General features: G+C 39.3%; 1 pseudogene; it reads right to left on the bottom strand.

Annotated features, from left to right (window-relative positions):
• Nucleotides 1-7486: 7486 nt before the first annotated feature.
• Nucleotides 7487-7605, bottom strand: LOC115830496 (annotated as a pseudogene).
• Between the last annotated feature and the right edge of the window lie 13828 nt (nt 7606-21433).

The following is a 21433-nucleotide window of genomic DNA, read 5'->3' as shown; positions in this document are numbered from 1 at the left end:
TTATAAAAGTGAGTTTTTAAAAAGGAATCTAATAGGATATAAGTCATAAGAATATAATACATCTGTAATCAGGTGATATTTTCAAGCATTTGATCAACTCCATTGGTCTTTCCAGGAGTGCTTTCCCTGCATCTGCCATGATTTCACCCGGAGCAAGCCTAGAATGAACTCAAAGAGGAGTCTATGTTATTTGGCCAAAACTCAGATCTTAATTCCTGAACCAGCCTTCTGTAGATCAATGCAAATGGCCAATACAATTATGAGATGCTTGACTCAAACTGGGTGTACATAGGGATAGAAACTACCAACTTTGTTGTAGGGATTTGTAAAGGATGGAGGGACCAAGACAGCAGTGGGACAACAGTGATCCCCCCTCACAGTAACTAGCACAGCTCTCGCATATTGAGGGGCTCAGTAAACATTTCCTTACTTATGATAATGAATTGGCTAAATGAAGAGTTGAAAAATCATGTCTATCTTTTAATCTTTCGTTCCCCAGTAGTAGAGTCCTAAATGTAACAAATGGATAAGCCACATACTTAAAGTTGGCTCTCTGCTCTGGTTTTAAGTACAGAGGTTTAGAGAACCACAGATTTCTCACAAAATTGTCAAGCTCACTGCAAGTGGTAAAATAACTTGTCTCAAGGGTCCTAGATAGGCTTTGCAGTAAATCCTCATACAGATGATAAAGGAGCGAGATAACCAAAGAATCAGACCTTGAAGGGCAGACCCAACACTGCTGTGAAGTTCCCATAGCAAAATGTTAAAACATGTCCTCTCTGTTAAGGTTTTCAAACACTGTCTTGAGTGAATATAATGAAGTAGTATAAATTAAAGGCATTTTAAATTGATGGGGTACCAATGTTTTGTCAGTTTTTTAAAACTGAGAAAGTCTATGAAGATTTGCTTTGCTTTGCTGATACAACCTGAATATTTTCCAACTGCATTGGAAGAGGGTGCATTCAGAACATGAGAAGAGAGACAGGAGAGCTTTCCAAAGGTCACTCCCCTCACTCCCTGGTTTGCAGGTTAGTCACATTTGCATGAGGAACACAGCCTCTTGAGAAGGAAGATCTGATATCATTGAACATTGCTATTCAATACCATAGCTGACTTAAATCAAGGCCAGTGGAGAGAAAGAATAACAAGTCCTCTGGAATTAAGTTGGAAGGAGAAGCGACCCTACGTTGGTAGCCAAAGCTCAAAACAAAGACCTAAGTATTGCTGAGGGAACAATACTACATTTTCCATTTATCACAGAAAGCTTTTTAGTGCCTAGCCATCCCGATACTTTATTATGCTGTGGTGTGTATTCTAGGCAGTGACAGTTCTGAGACATCAGAGACCAAGTTTAGGGCATCAAGACCGTGCAACTGTAGAACCTAAACAGCAACGTCTGAAGTTAAGCAAACTCTTCCTAGTTGGCAAGTCAACATTGCCGCTTTGTGGCTATTTGTAGGAATAACAGTACTGTAGTGAATGCCAGTTCTCAATCTCAGGTGTTTGAAAGAGGACGGACAAGTCTGTTTAGAAAACTCCTGTACTTCCTGCTCATAGGGCACATAGGGACTTGAGCGATTAATTTAACAAATAAAAGAGACATACCAATTTATACCATGATTTTCTTTTCTTCAGCAACACTTAAAAGCCAATACCAAATCACTGACATGAGTCAGGTATTCATAAGAATAGTGAATATCCTTAGTGTTTCAGAACATATTACATTATCAGCATTTGGCTGAGTACTGTGTATAATAACAACATTTCTTCACCTATTCAACCAAAAATTAGTTATTGAGTTCTTTATGTGTGATTAGCACTCTGAACATATAGGAAAACTAGTTTTTAGAGAGATTATGGTCAAAATAGCCCACGAATTATAATTTCCATTTTTGCAGATGAGGCAACTGAGCAAAATGATAAATTATACATGTCATTTAATCAATAGGGACCAGAGTTAAAATTGAGAATTAAGGCATTTTGCTACATAAACCCATTTTTCCTTCTTCAGAGTCTAGGTATTGAGGTATATTTTTAATCTTTCACTGGATAGATTTGTAAGGGAAGTTTTTCATGCTCCAGATTATAGATATCAAAGGCAGAGTACACCAAAAACCCATATGCATTGAAATAGTCAATGCAAGTAAAGTTAGTTACTATAACAATGATAGCACAGTGGCCTAACACAATAAAAGTTTACTTCTCATCCACATCTCATTCCAATGCATGAGGGCTTTGTTCCACGTCAACATTTAGGGACCCATGCTTTTTTCATTACGTGGATCCTCCATGTTCTGGGCTCTTAGAGCCCTTCACTGGTGCTTCTGAATCTGGCTGGCAAGCCAGAAAGAGAAAGAATATGCAGGATCTTGTAAGCTTTAGGGCCCCAAACTAGGAGAGATACCATTTTCTCTATCATTTCATCAGCCAGACTCCTCACATAGATCCAGCTGCTTGCAAAAGAGCCTTGATCATAAATTTTCATTTCTCTTTTTCCTACATATACAATATGCTTACCTCCTTACCAAGGGAGACCACCCAAGCTCTCATCTGATCACTCTATGCAGCAAAAAATCGAAGACCTACAGATGTGTGTGGCGTTCTCCATCAGATCCCATTGTGATTTCTCTTTCACCAGTAATATTCCGTCTCTCTATTAATGGTAGAGCAGATGATTTCCAACTGGAAATGAAGCATAGAATTCAGTTAGCAGTAACTTACTAGTAATGCGAGAATACTTTAGGAATAGATATTGCAATATTTTTACTTACTGAGAGTGGGACAAGTTTCTTAACTAGACATTGTTTGTGTTCTCTAGGAGGAACTCTCCTGATCATTGTTTTCAATGTCCTGACCATTGCTTTTTATTGTTTTTTTAATGCCATCTGCCTTTGGAGGTTTGTGGCTTTATTAATGTTCCCATTATCCTAAATGAAGCAGGCATCGAACAATGTGACTTCTTTTGGAGTGACACTGCATTTGAACCTACTTTCTACTTATAAAATATTAGTATCAGTATTTTAAATAAATTTTTATTTAATTATGCATTTTAAAATTAATACATGATAATTATACATATTTATGAAGTTACATACAATGTGTAGTGAGCAGATCAGGGTAATTAGCATATCCATCATCTCAAACATTTATCATTTCTTTGTGTTGGGTACATTCAATATTCTTTCTTCTAGCTATTTGAAAATACACAATATATTACTGTTGACTATTATCATCCTTTAGTGCTGTAAAACACTAGTACTTGTTTCTCCTTTCTAATTGTAATTTGTGTAGGATCAATACATTTTTTAAATTCTAAATAAAAAACTTTCTTTAAAAGTCGAGTTCATGTTTCTTTGGCAATAAACCCCCTCAAAGGCCCAATAGGTTTTTGATCTATCTGTATCAGGTCAGTTCAATGTGCTAGTGATCACACTCAAAGGATTTTCTTAGGCATAATTTCCATTACTTTTCTTTTCTTTATTGTCTTCTCCCTTTCTCCATGCCACACTTTTTCTACTTAATGATGTTTATTTTAAGGCTGTCAGACTTGAGAAGGACTGCTATACACATCATCCAACTTTTTCTCAGGCTAGATTTCTGTGATTCTTCTTTACTCAAAGAAATTCTAAAATTTTCTCTTAACTTTTGACCTCCAAAATGGACAAAAGGTGGAAGCATTCCCCTATAAAACTGGCACAAGGCAAGGATGCCTTCTCTCACCACTTCAACATAGTATTAGAAGTCCTAGCCAGAGCAATCAGGCAAGAGAAAGAAATAAAGGCCATCCAAATAAGAAGACATGAAATCAAACTATCTCTGTTTGCAGATGACGTTATTCTATATATAGAAAACCCCATAGTCTAGGCCCAAAACTTCCTCCAGCTGATAAACAATGTTAGTAAAGTTGCAGGATACAAAATTAATGTACAAAAATCACTAGCATTCCTACATAACAACAACAGCCAAACTGAGATTCAAATTAGAAAGGCAATCCCATTTACAGCTGCCACACAAATAATAAAATACCAAGGAATACAGCTACTTAGGGAGGTGAAAGATCTCTACAGTGAGAATTACCAAACACTCCTCAAAGAAATCAGAGGAGCTACAAACTAATGGACAGACATCTCGTGCTCATGAATAGGAAGAATCAGTATCATTAAAATCACTATACTGCCCAAAGCAATTTACAGATTCAATGCTATTCCAGTCAAACTACCAATGACATTCTTTACAGAACTAGAAAAAACTATTTTAAAATTCATATGAAACCAAAAAAGAGCCTGAATAGCCAAAGAAATTCAGTTCCTAGTTTAGGACTGTTCAAACATATACCTGAAATCTGCCTTGATATTCTGCTACGATTATGTCAAGATCCTGGTATTTGATTGGAAAGAAACAATGTATTTTCTGCTTAGCTTTTGAGTTTATGCAGAATTCTTGTGGTCTGTCAAGAGATGCTGTTGTTAGTATGTGGTGGCAGAAGAAAGCTACATGAGTCAATACTCTTGGAAAAAATAAACCTTGATACATTTTCTGAAAAAGTCACTAGATCTCTTACATTTACCGGGATGCTTATAATATAATTAAGACTGTGTCCTGTTTAAGAAAGAGGTTGAGAGACTTTCCTTAAACCTATGCTTACTCCTGGAAAAGTAAATGCTGGTTTGCCTGTAGATAGAGCCAAGAGAGGAATCAAGGTCTCATTTTTCCTTGAATTCACAGAGTGACTGATGAATTGAATAATGTGTCTAAATGCTTTTGAGAAAAAGCCTTCTGACATTCACTTTTGGCTTAATGAGACTTGAATTTTGAGTTTAGAAGTCAGGTTTAGTATCTCAGTTATGCTGTTGCCTGACATACTGTCTTTTTAAATTGGAAAGACAATTGGGAGGCAATTTAATTATGGGGGCGGGTCTTTCCTGCACCCATAATTCTCATGATAGTGAATGAATCTCATAAGATCTGATGGTTTAAAAAAACCAGAGTTTCCCTGCACAAGCTCCTCTATTTTCCTGCCACCACCCATGCAAGATGTAAGTTGCTCCTTCTTGTCTTCTGCCATGATTGTGAGGCTTCCCCAGCCTCGTGGAATTGTAAGTCCAATTAAACCTATTTCTTTTGTAAATTGCCCAGTTTCAGATATGTCTTTATCAGCAGCATGAGAAAACGGACTAATACATAATGTATCACATTTATTGATTTGCATGCATTGAACCATTTTTGCATTCCTGGGATAAATCCCACTTGATTATGATGTATTATCTTTTTGATGTGTTGGTGGATTTGATTTGCTAGTATTTTGTTGAGGATTTTTACATCTATGTTCATCAAGAATATTGGCTTGTAGTTTTTTTTTCTGTTGTGTTGTTGTTTGTTTTTGGTGTCAGGGTAGTAGTAGCCTTGTGGAATGAGTTAGGAATAATTCCCTCCTCTTTAATTTTGTGGAATAGTTGTAGAAGAATTGGTGTTATTTCTTCTTTACAAATTTGATAGTATAAGGCAGTAAAACTTTCTGTCCCTGTGCTTTTCTTTGTTGGCAGGCTTTTTATTACTGATTCAATCTCATTACTCACTATTGGTATTTTCAGGTTTTCTATTTCTTCCTTGTTCAATCTCATTAGGTTGTATATGTCCAGGAATTTGTCCATTTCCTCTAGGTTTTCTAGTTTGTTAGTATATAGTGCCCAGTAGTCACTGATAATATTTTGTATTTCTATGGTATCAGTTGTAATATCTTCTTTTTTGTTTCTGATTGTATTTGCATCTTCTCTCTCTTTCTTTTGGTTAGTCTAGCTAGAGGTTTATCAATTTTGTTTATCTTTTCAAAAAATCAAATTTTCACTTTATTTTTTTTTGTCTTTTTGAGGCTTTTTAAAGTTCTATTCTGATTTTTATTGTTTTCTTTTACTAATTTTGGATTTTGTATGTTTTTGCTACTCTAATTTCTTGAGGTGCATTATTAGGTTGTTTACATGAAATCTTTCTACTTTTTTGATATAGGCATTTATTGCTATAAACTTTTCTCCTAGCACTGCTTTTGCTGTATTCCATAGTTTTTGGTATATTGTGTTTTCATTTTTATTTGTTTCAATAATTTTAAAAATTTTATTCTTATTTTCTTCATTAATTCAATGATCATTTAGGAGCTTGTTTAATTTCCATTTATTTGTACAGTTTCCAAAGTTTTAGTTTTATTCTACTGTGATCTGAGAAGATTTAAAAAATGTGTTGAGACTTGTTTTGTTGCCCAATACATATTCTATTTTGGACAATGTTCTTTGTGCTGATGAGATGAATGTATATTCTACAGCTGTCAGATAAAATGTTTTGTGTTATTTCAATTTAGTCTAAAGTGCATTTTGAACTCAATTTTTCTTTGTTGACTTTCTGTCTAGGTAATCTGTCTAATGCTGAGAGTTGGGCATTGGCATCTCTGCCTATTATTGTATTGGTGGATATCCCTCCCTTTCAACCTAATAATAATTACTTTATATATCTGGGTGCTACAGTGTTGGGTGCATATATATATATATATATGTATATATATATATATACGTATATATATACACACACACATAATTGTTATATTTGCTTGCTGAATTGATCCCTTTGTCATCATATAATGACCTTCTCTGTCTCTTTTTACTATAATATTTATAACTTAAAGTCTGTTTAATCTGACATAGATATAGTTACTCCTGTCCACCTTTGGTTTCAATTTGCATGAAATATCTTTTTCTATCTCTCCACTTTCAGTCTATATTTATTGTATAGGTGAAGTGAGTTTCTTGTAGGCAGCACATAGTTGGGTGATTAAAAAATCTTATCAGCCAGTCTACACCTTTTAAGTGGAAATTTAATTTGTTTACATTAAAAGTTATTGCTGACAGATGAGAACTTATTCCTGCCATTTTGTTAACTTGTTTCCTAGTTGTTTTGTATATCCTTTCCTCCTTTTTTGGATTTGTGTCCCCGCCCAAATCTCATGTCAAATTGTAATCTCCAGTGTTGGAGGTGGGACCTAGTAAGAGGTGATTGAATTATGAGGGTGGTTTCTTGGTTAGCAGTTTTTTTCTTTCAGCATTTTGAACATAGCATTCTATTCTCTCCTGACCTGTAAGATTTCTGCTGAGAAATCTACCCTTAATCTGATAGACGCTCCCTTAGATGTGACTTGATGCTTTTCTCTTGCTATTTTTAGAATTCTTTCTTTGTTTTAAACTTTTAGTAGTTTAACTATAATCTACCTTGGAGAATACCTTTTTGGCTTTTATTTATTTGAGAATATTTGAGCTTCCTATATCTAGATGTCTAAATCTTTTGTAAAACTTGGAGAGTTTTCGGCAATTATTTTGTTAAATATGTTTTATTTGCATTTGCTTATCTCTTCTCTTTTCTCAAACACCTAAAGTTTGAGTATTTGACAATTTAATGGTGTCACATATATCACAAGGCGTTTCTTCATCTTTCAGAATTTTTTGTTTTCCTACAGCACCCAATATTCCCAGGAGGTCTCTCATCCAAGTACTAACCAGGCCTGACCCTGCTTAGCTTCCAAGATTCAATGAAATTGGATGCATTCAGGGTGGTATGGCCATAGACTAAAAATTCTTTTTTTTTTTTTTGGTCTGACTGAATTATTTTCAAAAGCCTGTCTTCAAGTTCTGAAGTTATTTCTTCTGCTTAACCTAGTCTATTGTTGAAACTCTTTAATGTTTTTTATTTCTTTCATTGAATTATTCAGTTCCAAGTTTTCTGTTTCTTTTCTTTTTTTTAATGATATCTATCTCTTTGTTGAATTTCTCATTTAGATTCTGAATTGATTTTCTGTTTTTTTATATTATTTATCTGTGTTCTCTTGTATCTCACTGAACTTCTTTAATAATATTATTTGAAATTCTTTTCCAGGCATTTCATAAATTTCTTTTTCATTGGAATCTGTTGCTGTAGAATTACTGTGTTACTCTGGAGATGTCATGTTTTCTTGTTTTTTCACATTTCTTGCTTCCTTACATTGATATCTGTACATTTGGTGTAACAGTCTCTTTTTTTCATTTTTTTTGAGATTCACTTTTGTAAGGAAAGAATTTTTGTGTGTGTGTGCATGTATCTACAGTGTTAGTTGGGTAGGGCACTTTAGCTTTGATTTTGGGTGCTTGCAGTAGTGTAGTCTACCTAGGAGTTCTTCAGTTCTAATCAGTGAGTATTAGTCCATTCTTACACTGCTAGAAAGAAATACCTAAGACTACATAACTTATTTAAAAAAGACATTTAATTGGCTCATGGTTCCACAGGCTGTACAGGAAGCATGGCAACCTCTGCTTCTGGTGAGGCTTCAGGGAGATTTTACTCATGGAGGAAGGCAAAACAAGAGCAGGCATCTTCCATAGCAAGAGCAGGACTGAGAGAGAATGGGGAGTTGCAACACACTTTTAAACAACTGTATCTCATGATAATATTCACTATCATGAGAACAGCACCCAGGGGGATGGTGTTAAACCATTCATGAGAAACCACCCTCATAATTCAATCACCTCTCACTAGGTCCCACCTCCAACATTGGAGATTACAATTCGACATGAGATTTGGGCGGGGACACAAATCCACACCATAGCATTCCATCCCTGGCCCCTTGCAAATCTCATGTCCTTCTCACATGGCAAAATACAATTATGCCTTCCCAACAGTCCCCCAAAGTCTTTACTCATTCCAGCATTAACTTGAAAGTCCAAAGTCCAAAGTCACATTTAAGACAAGGCTAGTCCCTTCCACCTATGAACCTGTAAAATCAAAAACAAGTTACTTCCATCATACAACGGGGGTACAGGCAGTAAGAAATTGGCCAAAAGAAAAGTGCTACAGGCCCCATGGAAGTCTGAAACCCAGCAAGGAAGTCATTAAGTCTTAAAGCTCCAGAATAATCTCCTTTGACTCCATGTTCCACATCCAGGGCATACTGATGCAAGAGGTGGGCTCCCAAGGCCTTGGACAGCTCTGCCCCTGTGGCTTTGGAGGGTTCAGACCCCACTGTTCTCACAGGCTGGCACTGAGTGCCTATGGCTTTTCCAGGCACAGGATGCAAGCTGCTGGCGGCCCTAGAATACCAGAATCTGGAGGATGGTGGCCTTGTTCTTACAGCTCCACTTGGCAGTGTCCCAGAGCGAATTATGTGAGGCTCCAACCCCATATTGCACACTCTGAAGCAGTGGCCTGAGCTATACATGAGCCATACCTGAGCCACTTTGAACCAGGGATGGAACTGGAGCAGTTGGGATGCAGACAGCAGTGCCCCCAGGCTGTGCAGGGCAGCAGGGCCCTGAGCCTGGCTCACAAAACCATTCTTCCCTCCTAGGCTTCTGGACCTGTGATGGAAGGGGCTTCTGTGAAAGTCTCTGAAATGCCTTTGAGATTTTTTCCCCATTGTCTTGGGTGTTAGCACTTGGTTTCTTTTTACTTATGCATATTTCTGCAGCCTGCTTGAATGCCTCCCTGAAAATGGGCTTTCCTTTTCTACCACATGGCCAGGCTGCAAATTTTTCAAACTTTTATGCTCTGCTTCCCTGCTTCCCTTTTTAGATATAAGTTCCAATTTCAGGTTTTTTTTTCCCATGAATATGAGCATAGGCTGCATCTTGAATGCTTTGTTGCTTAGAAATTTTTTCTGCCACATACCCTAAGTCATCTCTCAAGATCAAAGTTCCACAGATTCCTGGACAGGGGCACAATCCAACAAAGCTCTTTGCCAAGGTATAACAAAGGTGACCTTTACTCCAGTTCCCAATAAATTCTTCTTTTCCATCTGAGACCTCCTCAGCCTGGACTTCATTATCCATAGCACTTTCAGCATTTTTCTCACAAAAATTTAACAAATCTCTAGGAAGGTCCAAACTTTCCCTCATCTTCTTGTCTTCTGAGCCCTCCACATTCTTCCAATGTCTGTCCATTACCCGGTTCCAAAGTTGCTTCCACATTTTCAGGTATCTTTATCAAAATGCCTCACTCTTTGGTACCAATTAGCTCATAGTTACATAGCCTGTATAGGAAGCATAACAGCATCTGCTTCTTGTGAGGACTCAGGGAGCTTTTACTTATGGAGGAAGGCAAAGAAGGAACAGGTATCTTACATGGCAGGAGCACGACCAAGAAAGAGGGAGAAGGTGCTACATACTTTTAAACAAACAGATCTTATGATAACTATTGACTATCATGAGAACAGCACCTGGAGGATGGTGTTAAACCATTCTTGGAAAGCACCCATGTGAGTCAATCGTCTCCCACCAGGCCCTATCTTCAACATTAAGGATTACAATTTAATATGAGATTTGGGTGGGGACACAGATCCAAACTATATCATAGTGTCATAGTTTTTGTGTATTTTCTTAATGGCTTAGGCTGTGGTTGTTATTGTAGACTTCAGGCTTTGCTGGGGACAGTGATGTCAGATGTGCTGGACTTTGAGCATCAGTGGTGGCAGTGGTGGGCTGCGTTTTCCTGTCTTTGGGCCAGTAGGCAGCATATGTGGACTCTGGTGTTAGCAAGTTGAGATGGGCTGATTCTTAAACCTTCAGGCAGCTTGTTTGGGTACTGGTAGTGGCAGCGGTGGGCCAGGTGTTTGTGCTGATCCTTGGGCCTCTGGGTAGCATGCATTGTGTTGGCAGTGGTAGCAGTGATTGCAGGGCATCCCTCTGTTTCCAGGTGGCATGCACAGGTTGCTGGGAGTGTTGGTGACAGGCTGGGAAGGCAAGTCCTCAGGCCCCCGGGTAGCACATATAGGTGGGTGCCAGTGGTGGCAGACAATGCTGGCCTGTCTTTAGGCTCTCTGATGGTGCACATGGGCACAAGCTATGATGAGTGGGGTAGAGTGATTTCCAAACTCCCAGACAGTGTGCTTGGGCATCAGCCGCAGGTGTTTTGTTTCATTATTAGGCTCTCTGATGGTGCACACATGTGCCAGAAGCAGAAGACAGAGTGGGTTGATCCCTAGGTTCCTGGACTGCACAGCCAAGTGGGCCCAAGCAAAACTTAGGGTGCCATGCCCACCCTTCTGAGGGCACTGGATTCCTGTACCTCAGGAAGATGCTCTGTGCAGGGCCACCTGGGGCAGTGTCCCCAGATTCCACCCCACATCAGGGTGACTGCCAGGCCTGACACTCCCAACAGCTGGGCCTGGGGCCCATGATCTGCTCCTAGAGGATCCCCCTCACAACTACCTTGCACTGCAGGGCTGCAAGCTGGGCAAGGGGGAGTTCTGGGCTGCCCTTGACCATCAGGACCACAGCAGGAGCTTGTGGACATGTCACCCCTGCCTCCAATGCCAGCCTGTGCCCAGCAAGGGCCTGGATCCCCTGCCACAGGCTGTGAGGGGATGTGGCTGAGGCTGCATGCTCCACGGAGCTGATGGGAGCCAGGAGCAGGCAGCAGCCCCACCCTCCCAGGCGTGGCTGCAGCCACCCAAATCAGGGCTGTGGACCTGGACCTCCCTGTGCTCTTTGGCAGGAGTCCCACACCCCCGGGCACAGATGCAGCCACCCAAGTTAGGGCTGTAGACCCGGGCCTCTCTGCACTCTTGGCGGCTCAGGAAGGCCACCCTCTGCCCTTGCAGACTCAGAGCTGCCCGCTCCTGCTGCATGGCCTCTCCACTCTCAGCACCCACTCAGATCTCAGAGCAGAGTTGGGGCCAAGCTTGGGCGCTATCACAGCCCAACTGGTGTGCACATGCTCAGGCCCTGCCACCTTGGCTGCCCTGGACTTTGGGCACTGACAAGTGTTGGAGGAAAGCTGAGGGAGGTGCTGAGGGTGGCTTGGCAGTGGCCTGAAGGTGCCCCTTGGTGCAATTAGCCTGAGCACCATGGATGGCGGCAGGAGGCAGATGGACTGGAGTGAGGACTTGTGGTGCCTTTTCTGGGCTTGCCCCCAGCTGCCCATGGACCAGTCATGCACACTTCCTCTCCTATAAGGCCCTTAAAAAGCCCCTGGCTCAGCCAGAACAGAGAAGAGGATCCAGAGATAATGAGATGACCAGCTGCAAGGAGGAGCTACCCTCTCCCCTAAGAACTGCAGACAATGGGATGACCTGCCTGCAGAGAGGAGCCATGCACTCTATGCCTCCTGTCTGCTGACAGCTGCAGACAACAGGATGACCAGCTGAGGAGCTACCTTCTCTGCTGATAGCTGAACACTTGCTGGGATAACCAGGTGCAGAGAGGAATAACTTTCTCTGCTGACAACTGACAATTTGTTGGCATGACCTATCTGCAGAAAGGAGCTTCCCTCTCTGCTAGAAGCTAAACACTTGTGAGGACACCCTGGCTACAGACAGGAACTGCCCACTTCAGGTCTTCTCTGAGCTGTTCTATTGCTCAATAAAGCTCCTCTTCATCTTGCTCACCCTCCATTTGTCTGTATACTTCATTCTTCCTGGTCACAGGACAAAATCTCGGGACCTGCTGAATGGCAAGGCTAAAAGACTTGCTGTAACAGAAACAGGGCTGAAACATGCTCCTTGCTCACCACATTGCAGGTGAAGACAGGAGCTACAGCCCTTTGGGGACCCCAGACCTGGGAGTTCCCTGAGCCAGGGCTGTGACTCCCTCTTTGGGGCCCTGTGGTTCCTGGTGTCTCCAAGCTTCTGGGCACCACCACATTCCCTGGTGCCAGCCGGGGAAGCTGCTTGCAGTGTGCCTAGTTCAGCTGCAGCCACACAGAGAGCTGGTGCCCATCCTGGCACCCAGATCTGTCTGCCCGTGGCAGCAGCTGGCATGTCTGACTGCAGAGTGGCTAGACCCTACGCTCGCTCACACCCACCCCTCACTGCTCTGTGCCTGACTCCAGTCTCCCTTGGAGGTGTGGGATCCGGGCCGGTAGCATGAGTTGAGTGTAACCTGCCAGGCCAAATGGACAGAACGAGCCGAGTGGGCCCAAGGAAAACTCAGGCAAAGACACCACTGGCCAAAAGTTTCTAGCAATAAAAGCAACACTCCAAAGATCCCATAACATTGTCATTGATTAAAATGCCATTATGTGTCATTTGCCACATGATGGTACTTTCAGGATAAATTAGATGCTCTGGATAATCTCAGGACATGTTTTGAATGGAGGCAGATAAAATACAGGTATTTAGATTCATTACCTGTCCAGCTTGATCCAGAGAAAGAGAGAAAAATTACATTAACAGAGCTAACAAGGGTTTAAAATGCAAAAATTTATTATTTACGAACATTCTCTAATGTCTCACACTGAAGGTTTATTCCATCCATCACATTAGTATATGAGTGCTGCCCTCCATATAAACAGTATTCCTGACTTCGTTTTCACGGCAGACTATGCAGCATGAAAAATTCCCCAGCTGTTAAATAAAATATATATATATATATATATATATATAAATCTCCTCTCAAGAGCACAGTTATGTTTGCAAGAAAGTAATTTGCTAGTTAGTGATCAAAAAGTGATGAGAGATGTAATAAGACTGATAGACATTGAATTTATGGCTGTGATAGAAGCATTTATTAGTTTCTGGTTTGCATTTTAACTTTTTGACTCTTATAATAACACAGCTTAAAACACAAACACATTTTAAGTGGTTATACACATACAGAAAATAAGAATTTGAATACTCACAAGGGGAGGAGATAAAATTAAGGCACCCAGATACTCACAGTACCAGGGATCTTGAAGGATTGTACTTCTAGTGAAGGGGCAGACAAAAGAAACCACTCACACATTCACGTGCACACACACACACACACACACACACAATTTCTGTCTTGAACTAGGCGTTAGAAAGAATAAAAAAATCCCTCAGGTAGGTATGATTTGATATTTGTAATATATGGTCTGGGGAATCCCAAGGGGGAGAAATTAATATGAAATGTCTGTCTTAGATTGTTCATGCTGCTATAACAAACTACCCGAGGCTGGGTAATCTACAAAGAATAAAAATTTCTTTCTTACACTTTTGAAGTGTGGGAAGTCCAAGATCAAGATACTGGCAATTTCAATGTCTGATGAGAGCCTGGTCTCTGCTCTTAAGATGATACTTTTAACACTGTTCTAACATGGTGAAATTGCAAAAGGAGGCAAAAAGGACCTAGCTAGTTTCCTCTAGCTCTTTTATAAAAGCACTAATCCTAATGAGGGAATATCTCTCATGTCCTAATCACCTCCCAAAGGCTACACCTCTTAATACTTTTGTATTAGGTAGGGATTAACTTTCAATGTATATTTTGAAGAGGACCCAAACATCCAAACCATAGCAGTGTATTTAGGGTGATCCTAAGAGATCTACCAGAAATAGCTTTGTTGATCATAAACAAGCATTTCAAAATTACAAAGTCAGCATGAGCAAGAGTCAGTAGAATTAGATATCAGAATTTTGGAAAACAGGATTATCAGTCACAAGTTATATATAACATAGCTAGGTTTAAAATGGTTAAATAAATTAAAGATGGAGTAAAAAAGCATGAGAAAGAAGTTCTAATTTATTGGAAAACCAGGTACTTTTGAAAAGAAAAAACAACTATGACTTCTAGAATATCTAAAAAATGTAGTCACTGACATTAAGACATATTACAAAAGATTGATATAGCTTAGTTCAGAACTGATAAAATGGAGCTAAAGTTGAATAGCTTAATCTGAAACCAATACAATTTGAAAGAGAATGGAATGGGAAATAGAGGTTAAAAGATAAAGAGAATTTAAAAAGAAGGTTCAATATAGATGGAACTGGATTTGCACAGAAGAATGTAGAAAATAGGGAGGAGGAGAAACATTCAAAGGGATAATGGCTGAATTATCTTCAGATTCAGGAACTTAAAGAGAATAGCTTTTAAAATAAATCTAGACTCATTTACTAACATTCAAAATCCCAAAGACAAAAAGTTCTGAATAGAGCCGGATAAATAATACATTACCTACAGAGGAGCGGCAATTTGACAGACAATATAATTCTTAACAGCAATAGACATCAGAAGTCTGTGGAAATATATAATGTATTATGTGTGTGTGTGTGTATGTGTGTGCATGTGCTCACATGTATGTGTAACTCAAATAAATTGAAATATATTGAATTGAATATATTAAATTTGAATAGACATGTAAAATACTTATCAATAATCAGATTTTTATCCAGCTAAATCGTCACTATAAAAGCTGCTTGAATTAATCAAACGTAAACATATTTGTAAAAGCACTGAAGAGTTAAGAAGGAAAAATCAAAATTTAGGAGCAGGTAAAAACTGAGCGAGAGAAACCCTGGATTTGCAGCTTCATTTGTTCTGAAGACTTTTGCCAATCTAGAAGAAATCAGTGTGAAATGGAGCAAAAATTTGGCAATTTCCTGGCATGAGGAAAGAAAAATCAATGGCAGAGTCTGATGGGATCTTGGTAAATACTCTCAGGATGTGGTTGAACTGGAAATGTATCAGTCTTTGTGTTAACTGGTGACTTTTAACTTTATTACATCTGCAAACCCTGTTTCCAAATAAGATTACATTAACAGATGTTAGGGGTTAGGACTTCAACATATCTTTATTAGGGGTACAATTCAACTCACAACATGCATTACTTAGATTCTACATCAGTAAATTGTGGATTATAATAATATATCTCTCATTTGGTTAATATTAGGATTAGATGAAATAACAGGTAATAATCAGAATAACATGGCCCATTAATATCTCAATGAAGATTTATTATGATAAATACATACAGGATATATACAGGATACATACAGGATATATACAGGATATAAATACAGGATAATACAATCCTTGGTGTAATTATATGTTACATTTTGGTCTCCCTCTCTAGATGGCAGGAATGATTCTTTGTTGTACTGCTTTTATAACATGTAGTATAGGGCTTAGTAGATTATAGAGTCAAGATTAATGTTTGTTAAGTGAAAAAATTAATTTTATCCTTGCAACTACCATGTATTGAAAGGTTCATTATCCTCACATTTCAGATGAGGAAATTGTGGTTCTGAGAGTCTCTAACATTGCCCAAGTAGAAGCAGCCAGAAAGTGGTAAAACAAGCATTAAACAAAAGCATCACATTTTCTCTTCCCAAAATTCCCATGATCTGAGAGTGGAGAGGAATTATTTATTTATAAGAAATTCTGAGGATAAGAATATTTTGCACAGTTTAAACTGCATGCTCTTAGCAATATACATTTCCTTGAGTGATTATTCACTCATGAAATAGTTTTCTTCATTTAGCATGTCTATTAACTTTATTTGATGCTTCCATTGTCCTTGGAGCTTTACCTCAGACATCTACATAGCAAGATAGAGATGGGGCCAGAGTTACTGTATGTAAGGAGTGGGATTATATTCCATCTACATTTCTGCCCTAATGTCTCCTTCTCCGCAGTTGTGGGGAGGAAACCATGAGTCCTAGAAAAAGACTTGTTCTTCTTTCTCTAAGATTCTTGTGCCCAAAGCCCACATGATCCTGAATATTCTTTAGGAGAGCCTATATTCTAGGTCCTATTGTGCATGAGTGGTAACTGTTCTGGTGACCATTCCATTTGTTTTTTCAAGGAAGCAATGCCAGGCATTGCTCTATGGAAAGTGAGTATTGTTAACAATTGCATTGTCTGAAACCACACTTAGGAAACAAAAAGTTTAGACAAAGAAAAGCCATGAAAATAAAATCTTGGACATGACACCATGAGCATGAAGAGGGCCACTCCCAGGGATCTGTGGGATCCAGACCGCTGATACGCCCACTGCATGCGAAAGGTTCACAGGAAGAGCACTCTCTGCTCCCCTCAACTGGCGATGGTCCATGCTCCTTTCATTGGTGGGAATGTTCCTGTAGTACTTCCCTCTAGTTATAGTGCTTAGAATAGCCTGATTCACTTTCTTCCTTACTGGTGTATTCAGAGAAATTATCCTGAAAGAATTCCCATCACTCAGTTTCCTTACACTTTTTTTCTAGGATTTCTTTTTCTTTTTCTTTGTCTTCCCTCCTTTCTTCCTATCTTTCCTTTCTTATTTTTAATATAAAATTATATATAAAGTGTACAAAATGATGTTTTGATACACATAGAGTGCATCACACTGAATACTACAATCACACTAATTAACACATCCATTGCTTCACATGGTTACCTTTTTTTGTGGTGGGAACTCTTAAGATCTATTGTCTTAGCAAATTTTAACCATATGATAAAATATTATTCCCATCCCCACACTTCACATTAGATCTCTAGAACTTATTTATACTTTTAACAGAAATTTTATATCCTTTGACAAACGTCTCTCCATTTCCCTCTCTCCTTGCCCCTTGGTAACCACCAATCTATTCTTTGCTTCTATGAATTTGACTTTTTAAGATTTCACACATAATGTGAGATTATGCCGTATTTTTCTTTCTGTGTCTGGCTTATTTTACCTAGATGAATTCCATTTTCATTAATTAGACTTCCCAAGTGCCTTTGAACTCTTTCACCTCAGTCTACTCCCAATGCTAAACACCTTTCACAATATACTCTCCTGGGACATGGACCATAGGGTCCCAGGATCCAGGTGCCTAATAATGGCACTAAGTCTTGTGACTAGTGTGGAGGGAAAGGACTAGTGGGGTCAGGGTCCATAAAATTAGCCTCCACAGCTCCTGTAGAAAACAGCAAGAAATAGCAGCGGTACAGCCTTCTGAAGTTGGTGAGTCTCAAGGTGTGGCCAAAGAAATTATGAGGAAGAGGATGCTGATGAAGGGAGGGGGAATCCACGAGCCTGGTGTGAAAAAGGACATAGAACTCTTTAAATAAGACAGTGTAGTAGATGACAACCTTGCCACAGTACTTAGGTTCTGGTACAAGTGTTACCAACCTATGGCTGTGATTTCCCTCAGAGCTGAGGCTAAGTCATTTCATGGCTTGTAGACTCAAAACTTCTGTAGGCTCAAAGACTCCTAGCTATATCATAGCTATGAGGCCAAGGCTCTGTGCCTAGCTAGGTCATAATCTTCCTTTCTTCCCTAAATTCATCTATGAACCTAGGTGACTGCTTCTTCTAGGCAATCATAGCTGGGCTCAAATCTTCCATTGCCATTTTGGTTAGTTCAGAATCTGTCTGACTTTTCCAGACTGTTAATGGCTCATGGTCAGAGACCATGTTTTGCTCATTGACACCTAGAATGAATAAGCACAATGACCACTCCTTTGTGAATATCAGTCTAGGAGTATGAACTGATGGAGTTGGCATACTGAAGATCCAAAAACAATGCCCCAGATGGTCAACAATTCTTCATTTCTCAGATTAGGAGGCCTCAATTTCACTAAGGAAAATTCAGAGGGAGGAAAAATCATTCCAGCTATTAAGGAATTACAAGGTAACTATGAAACAAAGCCGAAAGTATATTATTACCTGGAAGAATCGATCAGTGCTACAGGAAATCCAAAAGAACATATGTCTTCCTGTATTCGTTAAAAAATCTGGGAGGCATTCCTGACTGCAGCCTTTCTCTGTCTCCTTAATCTTTCTTACACTAAATTTTCTCGTAGCCCTCCTCACCCCTCAAAATTATCCTTTCTTCTCCATTTACATGGTTATTACTTTTGTTCAGATCTTAATCACTTTTCCTGTGAACTATTTGGGACTCTCCAAAAAGCCTCCCTGCCTTCCACGATTCCCCTTTGACCTATTTGCTATGGTCTCAGTGTTTGTGTCCTCAGAAAATTCGTATGTTGAAATCCTAACCTCCCTCCCACCTCCAAGATGATGGTATTAGAAAGTGGAACCTTTGTGAGGTAATTAGGTTATGAGGGCTCATGGTTGAGACTGGTACCTGTATAAAAGAGATGGTAGAGAGCTAGCTAGCCCCTTCCACCATGTCAGGACACAATGAGAAGGTGCCACCTCTGAACTAAGAAATGAGCTCTAGCCAGACACGGAATCTGCTGGCACTTTGATCTTATACTTCTTAGCTTCCAGAACTACGAGATTTGAATGTTTGTTGTTTATAAGCCACCAGTTTATGGTATTTTGTTTTAGCGGTTAAAGTGGTCTAAGACACCATCTATTGTATATCATGTTCCTTTTCAAATATTCTGTGACTTCCTACAGTGTATGTGACAATGCCTACTATCAGACAGACTTCTAAGGATCCTCTCAAGGCTGCCACTGCTTCCCTTTAAACATCTTTTGATACTCTACTCTCCCGCCTCCTTTTCCCCAAAAAACTTGGGATGTAGTAGCCCCTAATGCCTCATTACTAGTCATTACTTAACATCCATGAAGGCAGGTTTTTTTGTTCTTACCTTGGCCTAAAAGGACAGTCTTTATTCTCCTCCAGGAAATGTTACCTCATTTTTTTTGGCCTTTGATGCTCTTAGCTTGTTGCATCTTTTGACCTAATAGAACTTCAGAATATGACAGCCCCTTTCCCCTTCTACAATAACACCTAAAGTTACATATGATTTATTCTATTTCATTTGTGAGAAAACTGGGCAATATGGAGTTGAAATAGCTTTTAGGTTTACACGATCAGTAGAAGAGCTAGAATTGTCCTTTGTTTCTGCTTGAGGCTAACTTTTAAACCATATTACACTGCTTCATTATCTGAAATATTGCCTCCTTATTTTATGATTGTCATTATGAGAGCTACAACTGTACTGCATTATAAATGTGTGCAAGTCAATTTTCTCTATTAATTAGGTAAGCTCTCAAAAGATAATGGTTTTTGCTTAATCTATGCAATGTACTGCTGTCTTTAGCATTCTGACGAGGAACTAAGAAAACACTATTTTCTCACTTGTTCGAATAGATCAAGCCATTCAGAGTAGCTATACTTGAGATTATTGGAAAGGAGAAGGCTTTACATATAAGGTGAATTAGTTCAATCTTATTTCTCAAATTCACACTGAGGGTCATTTTCCTAATCAGATATTGAAATGCAGGGCAGAACTGATACATAATTGTGCCTACTCCAGTTTTAACTCCTGAATTCTTGGTTTGTTTTAAAGCCCTACAATGGGTAGATTTTTTTTAAATAATGTATATTGTATAATTTATGTTTAGAAAGTCTAGAATATTCAAGGTGAAAGTTCTTGGATTAAATAAATACTTCCATTATCTTCTCTGGCAGCTAGAGTCTTCTAATATCTTCTCATGCACACCTCAATCCTCTTAGAGAAGACCTGTCAAATGGGACAGGGGTGAAAGATCAGTCATTGTAGCGATGCTGATTACACACTTCCTAGGCTCCCTGTCTTTTTTCTTTTTTCTTTTTCCTTTTTTTTGGGGGGGGGATGGAATCTCGTTTTGTTGCCAGGCTGGAGTGCAGTGGCGTGATCTCAGCTCACTGCAACCTCCACCCCCTAGGTCCAGTTCAAGCAGTTCTGCCTCAGCCTCCCAAGTAGCTGGGATTACAGGCATGCACTACCACACCCAGCTAATTTTTGTATTTTTAATAGAGACGGGGTTTCATCGTGTTGGCCAGGCTGGTCTTGAACTAACCTCATGATCTGCCTGCCTTGGCCTCCCAAAGCTAGGCTCCCTCTCTTATCCTGCCATGACTCCCTGGCTACTTTCTGTCTCTTTGGCTGTGACAGTCATTGCTGTTACCCTTCTTAGTACTTGGCCTCTTTCTCTTTGTTTAGTAGTCAGGGAAAACAAATGATACCCCACAAAAGAAACAGTTGTAATCAAAGCAGATGAGTTTACAGAATGTAGATTACATATGCTAAGGATAATTGGATCCTGGTCACAAGGAAGAATAGGTCATTTTACTTACCAGGTAAGTGGGTTCTTGCATAGATTTACTTGCCTAAAACTCATTCTCTGACTTCTATTCCATCTTTGGTGAACTTCAGCTCATTTGATTAGAGCAGGTCCTCATGCAATGTCATTTCACACAATGTTGTGTCATTATAACATTGACAAGGAAAAAAATGGATTTCAGGTGGGGGGCCACTGTCTGTGTGGTGTTTGCATGTTCTCTCATGTCTGCCTGGGTACTTTAGTTTTCCAGGTACTCTAGTTTCCTTCTACAACCCAACAAGGTATAGTTTAATTCTAAATTGTTGCAGTGTGACTGAGTGGTTGTGTGTGTGAGTGCTCCCTGTAATGCAGTGGCATCCTGGTTCCCTGAGCTTTTGGGAACCAACCCAAAGCTGCTGGCATAAGCTTGGACCACCTGTAAGCTTGAACTGGAATAAGTGGGTTGAGAAATGAATGAATGAATGAATGAATGAATGAAAATCATTGTAAAGTAAAAATTAGTAAAGTGTACTGAAATCATATAAACGCATGACAATAAATGATACTTGTGATTGCTGGTTTTTAAACTGCATGGTGGTAGAAGATTCTTCTTACAATTTTCCTTTATCTCTATTTTGTTACCTATAACATTAGGATAACAATATTAATTACTCCTTAGTATTGTTTAAAAGGATGAAATGAGATCATGGATATAAAACATTGT

The sequence above is a fragment of the Nomascus leucogenys genome, chromosome 15 (assembly GCF_006542625.1).
Source record: "Nomascus leucogenys isolate Asia chromosome 15, Asia_NLE_v1, whole genome shotgun sequence".
NCBI classification, from domain to species: domain Eukaryota; kingdom Metazoa; phylum Chordata; class Mammalia; order Primates; family Hylobatidae; genus Nomascus; species Nomascus leucogenys.
This window is presented reverse-complemented; position numbering and strand designations above follow the sequence as displayed.